Here is a 9861-nt window from a genome sequence, read left to right on the forward strand (position 1 = left end):
ATATCTCAATCCCCAAGAAATACTTCATCTCTCCCAAGTCTTTGATATCAAAAACTGACCTGAGAAACTCTTTAGTGGCTTTAATCCCAGCCTTATCACTTCCTGTGATAATCAAATCATCCACATACACTAGAATCACAATGATCCCTGATGGTCCAACCAGTGTGAAGAGTGTGTGATCTAGTTCAGACTTCCTGAACCCTCTCCCATTGAGTGTTGTACTCAGCTTCCTGTACCAGGCTCTAGGAGATTGTTTTAACCCATATATAGCTTTCTTCAATCTCAAAACGTTTCCTGGCTTCACTAGATGCTCAAGACCAGGAGGAGGAAGCATATATACCTCATCTTCTAGCTCACCTTGCAAGAAAGCATTCTTCACATCCATCTGCCACAAATCCCACTCTAAGTTTGTTGCAATAGATAACACAATTCGAACTGTGTGAAGCTTGGCCACTGGTGCAAAAGTATCAATGTAATCTTCTCCATAAGTCTGTGTAAATCCTCTTGCAACCAGCCTGGTCTTGTGCCTGTCTATCTCCCCATTTGCAAGATATTTGATGGTGAAAATCCACTTGCTTGAAACTGCCTTCTTTCCTCTAGGTAACTCACTTTCATACCAAGTGTCATTCCTGATCATTGCATCCCTTTCATCTCCTACTGAATCTCTCCACACCTTGTGCTTCATAGCTTCTTCATAAGATCTTGGTATCTCATTCTCATCCAAGTTACTCATAAACACCATGTGCTCTTCTGGATATTCTGCAAAGGAACACATGGCTTGAGAGGGATGCTCCACAGCCTGGGCATTGTAGTACACTCTCGTGTTTACCCAGTTGGAAGGATCCCTCCTTATCCTTGTGCTCCTCCGCAAGGTCTCAACCTGTTCTTGAGCCTGAACATTCTCTTGTGCTTCCTCTCTTAAACCAGAAGGTTCTCCCTGCTCATTTCCACCTGACTGAGCTTCACTCTCTTCTGTACCAGTAGACTCTCCTTGCTTATCCCCACTAGACTGAGCAACATTCTCTACTTCCTGTGTCTCCTCCTGATCATGCTGACCTGAATCTTCTTGGTTATGCTCCTGCTCCCCTGATTCAGATCCATTCCCCCTCTCATGATCAAGAGGGGTTGTTCCTCCAGCTTCTCCAGATTGATTAGGAGGTCCTGTTCTTCCTGGTTCCTGATCTTGGGATAATCCTATCCCTAGCCTCTCCAACAACACTCTCAATGTTGTTGCCTTCTCTGATGGAACTTGGGACAGATCCTCTAGGTCTTCCCATTTCTTCTCCTTATAATACCCTGTAGACTCAACAAACTTCACTTCTCTAGATACCATAACCTTCCTGGTTATTGGATCATAACATTTGTAGCCTTTCTGAGTGATTGAGTACCCAATGAACATAGCTTTAGTACTCTTTGCTTCTAGCTTGTTCCTTCTTTCTCCGGGGATCATCACATAACATAAGCACCCAAAGACTCTCAAATGATCAATGTGTGGCTTGGTCTTGTTCAATACTTCAAAGGGAGACAGTTTCTTCAAGACACGGGTTGGCACTCTATTGATGAGATAGCAAGCGGTCTGAACAGCATCACTCCAAAACCTTTTAGGGACATTCATGTGGAACATTATTGATCTCGCAACCTCCATCAAATGTCTGTTCTTCCTCTCAGCCACCCCATTTTGTTGTGGTGTGTAAGGACAGCTAGTTTGTTGCACAATCCCATGCTTTGCAAGATGACTCTTGAAAGCATTGCTAGTGTATTCTCCTCCATTATCAGACCTCAGAATCTTCACAGTGGCATTGTACTGGTTAGTCACATATGCTTGGAAGTTCATGAAGGCTTCTAGGACTCTGTCTTTGGAGGGAATCATGGTGATCCATGTGTACTTTGACTTCTCATCAATGAATGTCACAAAGTACTTATGGCTGTCTCTAGACATACAGGGAGCTGTCCACACGTCTGAATGCACCAGATCAAAGCAATTCTCATATCTGGTTTCTGATGTTGAGAAGACAGTCCTACAGTGCTTTCCAAGTATACAAGCTTCACACTCCAAGTGATTGAACGCCATACTTGGTAGAATCAGTTCAATTGCCTTGGCATGAGGATGTCCCAGCCTTGCATGCCATGTGAGATTATCACACCTATCCGTTGTGCTGCTTAAACACACAGACCCCACAGGGCTAGGCGCCTCAGTTGTTTGTAGATGATAGAGCTGATTCTTGCTGTCTCCTCTGCCAATAACCCTTCCAGTTTTCAAATCCTGGAACTCAACTTCATTTGGTCTGAAAACCACTTGACAATCCAAATCAACTGTAGCCTTCTTAACTGAGATTAGATTGGATGTAAACTGAGGTAGGTAGAAGGCAGTGGAGTTCTTCTCAAACAGCTTGAGGTTTCCCACTCCTTCTATTGGGATCCTGGTACCATTGGCTATAACTACACTCCCTGTTGCTGCTGTAACCTCACTGATTAGGCTCTTGTCACTGATCATGTGGTGTGTTGCTCCAGAGTCAATGATGATGGGTTTAGATGTGGATGCTTTGGCAGGAGCACCCAGACTCTGCGTCGTAGCCAAAGCATACACATGCTTAACAAACTCATCCCATTCCTTCTTTGTCACACACTCATCTGCCCTCTTGGTATCCATTCCTCTCATATCCGCACTGTCTCCTACTGTTTCTCCCATGTATGCTGAGTAGGAGCATTCTCCCAACACCATCAGTTGCTGAATCTCCTTGATCACTTCCAGTTCCACTTCAAGTTGTTTCCTCTTCATCCTAGTCTTTCTTCCTCGGATCCATATCTTGGACAATCTCCTCAGGCTTGCTCTCTTACACTTTGTACCATTCCTCCTCTTGATCCACTTCTTGTTCTTCTCATGAACATCATAAGCTGATTGAATCAAGTCACACAACCCATCCACATCTGCTTGCTCTTCACCTTTGATCACTTGCATAATCAGCTGACCATATGATGAGTTTAAGCTGACTAGAAGACTCAAGACTACATCTTGCTCCATCCTCTTTTGTATCATCTCCGGGTCTGATGCCCTTGTTCTCCAGACACTCAACTCCTTCCACAGATATTTCAGCTTTCCCACAAGCTGATGAAGTTCTTCTGCTCCTCTTTTAAGCTGCTGCGAGTTCCCTTGACCTCACGGCCCTTCTTCAGACCAGATATACTCCCACAAACTGCTCCAGTCTCACATCTTGTGTGATTTCCTTGAACAGCTCTTTCTTCAGACCTCAGGCTCCACGCCTGACCTTCATTTGCAGTCATCTCTTGTAAAGGCTTCTCCTTTCCATGACTGCTCCATAACCCACAGCTTTCCAAAGCTCTTTTGGCCCACGTTGACCACTCGCCATGCCTCTCCTCTTCAGTCTTCATAGTTAACTCAGGTCTGTGTTCCATTTCCATGTTGAGATGATTTGGATTCACCAGAAACTCTCACGCCACAAAGATAATGAAACCCAGAAGTTAAGAACACCAAGAACACTCAAGAACACTCAAGAACACCCAGATTTTTATGAAAAACGAAATCACACTCTCCCCTGTTTGAACAACCTGGCTCTGATACCATAAACACTTTTGTGTTTTAAGAGTATGATTCAAACAATCAGAGATAATCAGATCAAGATATCAAAGAGATTAAGAGATTTTAGAGAATAGAGAGAGAGAGGCTCAAAACTCCATCAGTTTGATTAATGAGAGAGTTTACAACATATATAGATAAGAGATACATCAAGATCGTCCAGGTTCAGTCTAGTGGAGATTACAAGCATGTGTAGTCAAAGATGCTTGATTTAAAGTAGCCAATAAGGTTCCTCACATGCTTGGGTATCTTGCTTTAGCTTTCCAGCTGTGCCAGCCTGTCTAAAGCTTCCTTCCCTTGACCAGACCTTATCCAAACTCCTCCTTGCTTATCCAAACTCCCCCTGGCGTGTTTCACTCTCCAAATGGATGCAAGGTAACTTTCCAAGTCTTTAAACTCAGTTACCACAGTAACAATAAAGTTACTGTGGTAAATCTCCAAAGTTACTACCTGCTCCAAATCCCTTCCTCTATCCATGTATCAACTCTTCATCTCCTCATCTCAACATTCTCCACCACTTTATGTATCCAAATCAAGCTTCTCACAAAGTGATTCATCCTGGTTTGATTGGAACGACGAAGAAGCAGTGCTATTCCCAAACTGGGAAACTGGAATCACATGATTTGAAAGTGGGATAACTTCTTCCTGCCAACTCCTATGATATTTATTCAACTTCCTGGTGATTCTCCACCACTTTATGTATCCAAATCAAGCTTCTTACAAAGTGATTCATCCTGGTTTGATTGGAACGACGAAGAAGCTGTGCTATTCCGAAACTGGGAAACTGGAATCACCTGATTTGAAAGTGGGTTATCTTCTTCATGCCAACTCCGATAAGATTTATTCAACTTCCTGGTGATTCTCCACCACTTTATGTATCCAAATCAAGCTTTTCACAAAGTGATTCATCCTGGTTTGATTGGAACGACGAAGAAGCTGTTAGGTTTTCAGAGCTCAGGCTGTGTGTGTGAGAAGAAGCCACTAAGGGCGAAATGAGAGCTTGAACTGAAGAGAGAAAGGTCTGATGAAAAGAGTATGAACTTGGACAGAAACAAGAGATTTAGAGAGATTAAGAGATTTAAGTATAAGAAAGGGAGAGATTAAGGGATTCTTATCCAAGAACACACTTTGTATTATGAAGGAGGAGGGGAAATCCCCCTCTCTCTCTTGAGAGACACAAAAAACGTCCATACATAGCTTATTTATAAGCTTTACACATTGCAAACTCATAAACCCTTAATCTAATGGATAGAAATGACTGAATTGAAATGGATGGCTAGGATGGAGTCTGGTGGGTTGCTGAGGACGTGATGGATGCTGATTGGTTGATTCAAACTGGTCAAAGCAAGGGCTGGCTCCTGATTGGTTCCCTTAAGGCTCCCATGAACCTTATTCACAAAGATGGCTAGATACATGGTCAAGGCTGCTTTTCCTTTACAGCTCAAAGACAGCCTGTCATTGACCACGCCCTAGCTCTCCCTTATCCACAAACAGTCACAAGATAACTCAGGTTTGTCTTCTCTTGCGCCCTAATTGCACAGCTTCATTTCAGGTTGATCCGGAACAAGTACGGTCGATGGTACGGACCGCCCATCCGTACCTCGCCCTATTTTTGTACCAACTCCCAATCTGACTCCAAATGGTGTCTAAGTATGTCTAAGTCCCTCCTGGACTTGACCCTAACTTTGCACACCTCATTTGGATACTTCTGGACACTCCTGAACACTCCTAAAGCCTTGATAGACAATCTCCGGAGGTCTTGCCCTATTCTTGCTCAAGACCCAAACTCAACCCAAATCCTCCATTGGCTCCATTTCTTTCTTCAAGTCAACACTCCCCCTCAAGCTTGACTCTAGGTGATCCTAAGCCAAGCTTGGAACCTTGAAGAACTCCCTCATTAAAAACCTCACCAAGGAAAACCCTTTGGGACAAAACCTTGATGAGGGAAAAATAGTAGAGCCTTTAAGGCCTAGGGATTGGCCAGTGAGCCTATGTACCTTAGTATCACTGAGGTTTAGGCACATAGGCTCTGGATCACGGCCTCTTCACTTCACCACACCTTCTTAGACTCTTCTATAGAACCGGCTTAGTGTCTCCCCCTTTCACCTGACTTCATGCCATCTTGAAAGGCTAGGAACGACCTGATCCTCTCCATTGAGTCTCCAAGTAAGGTACCTGATACATCATTCCACAAGTGTATCAGTTCTCAAGAGATAAACCTATCATTAATGTATATAAAGAGATTGATCAGGTTTACTCCCTTGTTTAAATGTTGAGGAGTGGCTGCTCTTCACACACCACTTGAATCCCTCACTTGCTGAGCTTAACAGCTCCTTCTCTTATCATGCAAGCTCATCCACAGTCCCCCTCAAGCTTGAGACCGAGTATAGGAAAGGTCCAAGCTTGATAGTGAGCGCATGTTAGCTCCATGATAAGCCTTGTGGAGAGCAACTCCATCTCTTTCAGACTTGATGCTTGAATCCTCCACTACATCACCATTGCACTGAGGAGATACCTCAGCCCACTCTCCAAGCATCTCACACTAGCTTGTTGAGTGACTTTCTTCTTCCCTCCACTTCGGCTGGATCACTCCATGATCAGCTTGCAATGGCCTTGACTAACACAGGTCATTGAGCAACAGGATCATCAGGTGGCTCACTTTGCTCCCCTCCTCAAGCTTGGATTGAGTATGGGTCCAAGCTTAGAGTGAGCCTCAATGAGCCTTAAGATCAGGAGCGCAAAATCTCATAGAGTGCGCTTCAACCACTGATCAACCCTTCCCTTTATCTCCAATGCCTTCTGGTCACCGGTCTCCTCTAGACTTAGGTGATGACCACTCGCCTTGTGTATCCACACACACACCACAGCGACCATTCCCAATGGGTAAAGTCTTCCTCTTCTGCTCGGATTGGTGATGGATAGAGAGCACATCTTGTGAACCTGAAACATCACTCAAACTCCAGCAAAGATAAGACACAAGCATTGGGATCAATCCTTGACTAATCATCAAGTTTGATCTCCAATGTCACAAGCTATGCAACAGATTGAAACAAGCATTATCAAGTTCACATCTTTGCAAGCAATCTCTCTAAGTACAAGCAAGATCAAATCAGATTCAAGACAAGCTACTTAGGCAATCAACCCTGCCTTAATCCGCAATCATAGACATCCATCTATGTGCTCAATGTTAAGGCAGCAACAAGATGACAATATGCTGTGACCTTAATCGGTTTCTAGCTCATGTATGCAACAAGATCAGCCAATGCTTTCTATTATCCTAACACACATCACTTATAACTGAGGCAAAGCAATATTAATCATCAATCAACATCAGACAATGCAAAACCTTAAGTGATTTCAGTTTAATGAAAGCTAATAGGATTTAGACAGTTTCTAACATCCTAGCACAATCATAACCAAACCGGGTAAGCATTTTATTTCTCAACATCAAACAAGACTCTTAAAGCATCCTGGGACTGAACTAGACAATACAATATAGCATTTCATATCAAGAACCCACGGATTGCAACACTACACAACACAACACACAACCAGTTTCAATCACAAGCTCATATCAAGAAGGTTTAGGATTAGCTTACAACCAAGGAACCTAAGCTGGTTCCTTGAGCCTCCTTGGTTATAGGTCACGAATCTGATGGGTAAGAGAGCTGGATCGTCACCCAACACCCTCTCTTTGTGTTCATAACCTTCTCCTTGAAACCACAACTCAAAAGGCTCCACCTTTCTTCACAGCTACAAGTCACCAACTTCAGGAACAAGGGGAAAGCTTTCTTCTTGAATGGTTTCAGCTTGGACCAGAGTTGAGACACACCTTTAATGGACTGGAGAGAGGAGGCACGACCATGATAAACCTCCTTGGCTTCATACACCTTCTTCTTGAAGAGAGAGAACCAAAAGGACAGATCTTCAATGGCTTGGATTTGAGATGAGATTAGGCTTGTGATGTATATGCGGAAGCTGGAACCAAGTTCTGATGAACCTGGCTCTGATACCATGTTAGGTTTTCAGAGCTCAGGCTGTGTGTGTGAGAAGAAGCCACTAAGGGCGAAATGAGAGCTTGAACTGAAGAGAGAAAGGTCTGTTGAAAAGAGTATGAACTTGGACAGAAACAAGAGATTTAGAGAGATTAAGAGATTTAAGTATAAGAAAGGGAGAGATTAAGGGATTCTTATCCAAGAACACACTTTGTATTATGAAGGAGGAGGGGAAATCCCCCTCTCTCTCTTGAGAGACACAAAAAAACGTCCATACATAGCTTATTTATAAGCTTTACACATTGCAAACTCATAAACCCTTAATCTAATGGATAGAAATGACTGAATTGAAATGGATGGCTAGGATGGAGTCTGGTGGGTTGCTGAGGACGTGATGGATGCTGATTGGTTGATTCAAACTGGTCAAAGCAAGGGCTGGCTCCTGATTGGTTCCCTTAAGGCTCCCATGAACCTTATTCACAAAGATGGCTAGATACATGGTCAAGGCTGCTTTTCCTTTACAGCTCAAAGACAGCCTGTCATTGACCACACCCTAGCTCTCCCTTATCCACAAACAGTCACAAGATAACTCAGGTTTGTCTTCTCTTGCGCCCTAAGTTTGCACAGCTTCATTTCAGGTTGATCCGGAACAAGTACGGTCGATGGTACGGACCGCCCATCCGTACCTCGCCCTATTTTTGTACCAACTCCCAATCTGACTCCAAATGGTGTCTAAGTATGTCTAAGTCCCTCCTGGACTTGACCCTAACTTTGCACACCTCATTTGGATACTTCTGGACACTCCTGAACACTCCTAAAGCCTTGATAGACAATCTCCGGAGGTCTTGCCCTATTCTTGCTCAAGACCCAAACTCAACCCAACTCCTCCATTGGCTCCATTACTTTCTTCAAGTCAACAGAAGCTGTGCTATTCCCAAACTGGGAAACTGGAATCACCTGATTTGAAAGTGGGATAACTTCTTCTTGCCAACTCCTATGAGATTTATTCAACTTCCTGGTGATTCTCCACAACTTTATGTATCCAAATAAAGCTTCTCACAAAGTGATTCATCCGGGTTTGATTGGAACGACGAAGAAGCTGTGCTATTCCCAAACTGGGAAAGTGGAATCACTTGATTTGGAAGTGGGATAACTTCTTCATGCCAACTCCTACGACGAAGAAGCTGTGCTATTCCCAAACTGGGAAACTGGAATCACCTGATTTGAAAGTGGGATAACTTCTTCATGCCAACTCCTATGAGATTTATTCAACTTCCTTGTGATTTTCCACCACTTTATGTATCCAAATCAAGCTTCTCACAAAGTGATTCATCCTGGTTTGATTGAAACGACAAAGAAGCTGTCCTATTCCCAAACTGGGAAACTGGAATCACATGATTTGAAAGTGGGATAATTTCTTTTTGCCAACTCCTATGAGATTTATTCAACTTCCTGGTGATTCTCCACCACTTTATGTATCCAAATCAAGCTTCTCACAAAGTGATTCATCCTGGTTTGTTTGGAACGACGAAGAAACTGTTCTATTCCTAAACTGGGAAACTGGAATCACCTGATTTGAAAGTGGGATAACTTCTTCATGCCAACTCCTATGAGATTTATTCAACTTCCTGGTGATTCTCCACCACTTTATGTATCCAAATCAAGCTTCTCACAAATTGAATCATCCTGGTTTGATTGGAATGACGAAGAAGCTGTGATATTCCCAAACAGGGAAACTGGAATCACCTGATTTGAAAGTGGGATAACTTCTTCTTGCCAACTCCTATGAGATTGATTCATCTTCCTGGTGATTCTCCACAACTTTATGTATCCAAATCAAGCTTCTGACAAAGTGATTCATCCTGGTTTGATTGGATCGACGAAGAAGCTGTGCTATTCCCAAACTGGGAAACTGGAATCACCTGATTTGAAAGTGGGATAACTTCTTCATGCCAACTCCTATAAGATTTATTCAACTTCCTGTTGATTCTCCACCACTTTATATATCCAAATCAAGATTTTCACAAAGTGATTCATCCTGGTTTGATTGGAACGACGAAGAAGCTGTGCTATTCCCAAACTGGGAAACTGGAATCACTTGATTTGAAAGTGGGATATCTTCTTCATGCCAACTCCTATAAGATTTATTCAACTTCCTGGTGATTCTCCACCACTTTATGTATCCAAATCAAGCTTTTCACAAAGTCATTCATCCTGGTTTGATTGGAACGACGAAGAAGCTGTGCTATTCCCAAACTGGGAAACTGGAAT

At 43.1% G+C, this 9861-nt stretch overlaps 1 long non-coding RNA gene across 1 annotated transcript; it reads right to left on the reverse strand.

Annotated features, from left to right (window-relative positions):
- Positions 1-4774: 4774 nt before the first annotated feature.
- Positions 4775-8614, reverse strand: LOC125601151. The gene is made up of 2 exons (XR_007334081.1): positions 5853-8614; positions 4775-5770 (listed from the first exon to the last, which is right to left on the reverse strand). It is a non-coding gene; the product is annotated as an uncharacterized LOC125601151 (long non-coding RNA).
- Between the last annotated feature and the right edge of the window lie 1247 nt (positions 8615-9861).

The sequence above is a fragment of the Brassica napus genome, unplaced genomic scaffold, assembly GCF_020379485.1.
Source record: "Brassica napus cultivar Da-Ae unplaced genomic scaffold, Da-Ae ScsIHWf_2461;HRSCAF=3177, whole genome shotgun sequence".
Classification (NCBI taxonomy): Eukaryota; Viridiplantae; Streptophyta; class Magnoliopsida; order Brassicales; family Brassicaceae; genus Brassica; species Brassica napus.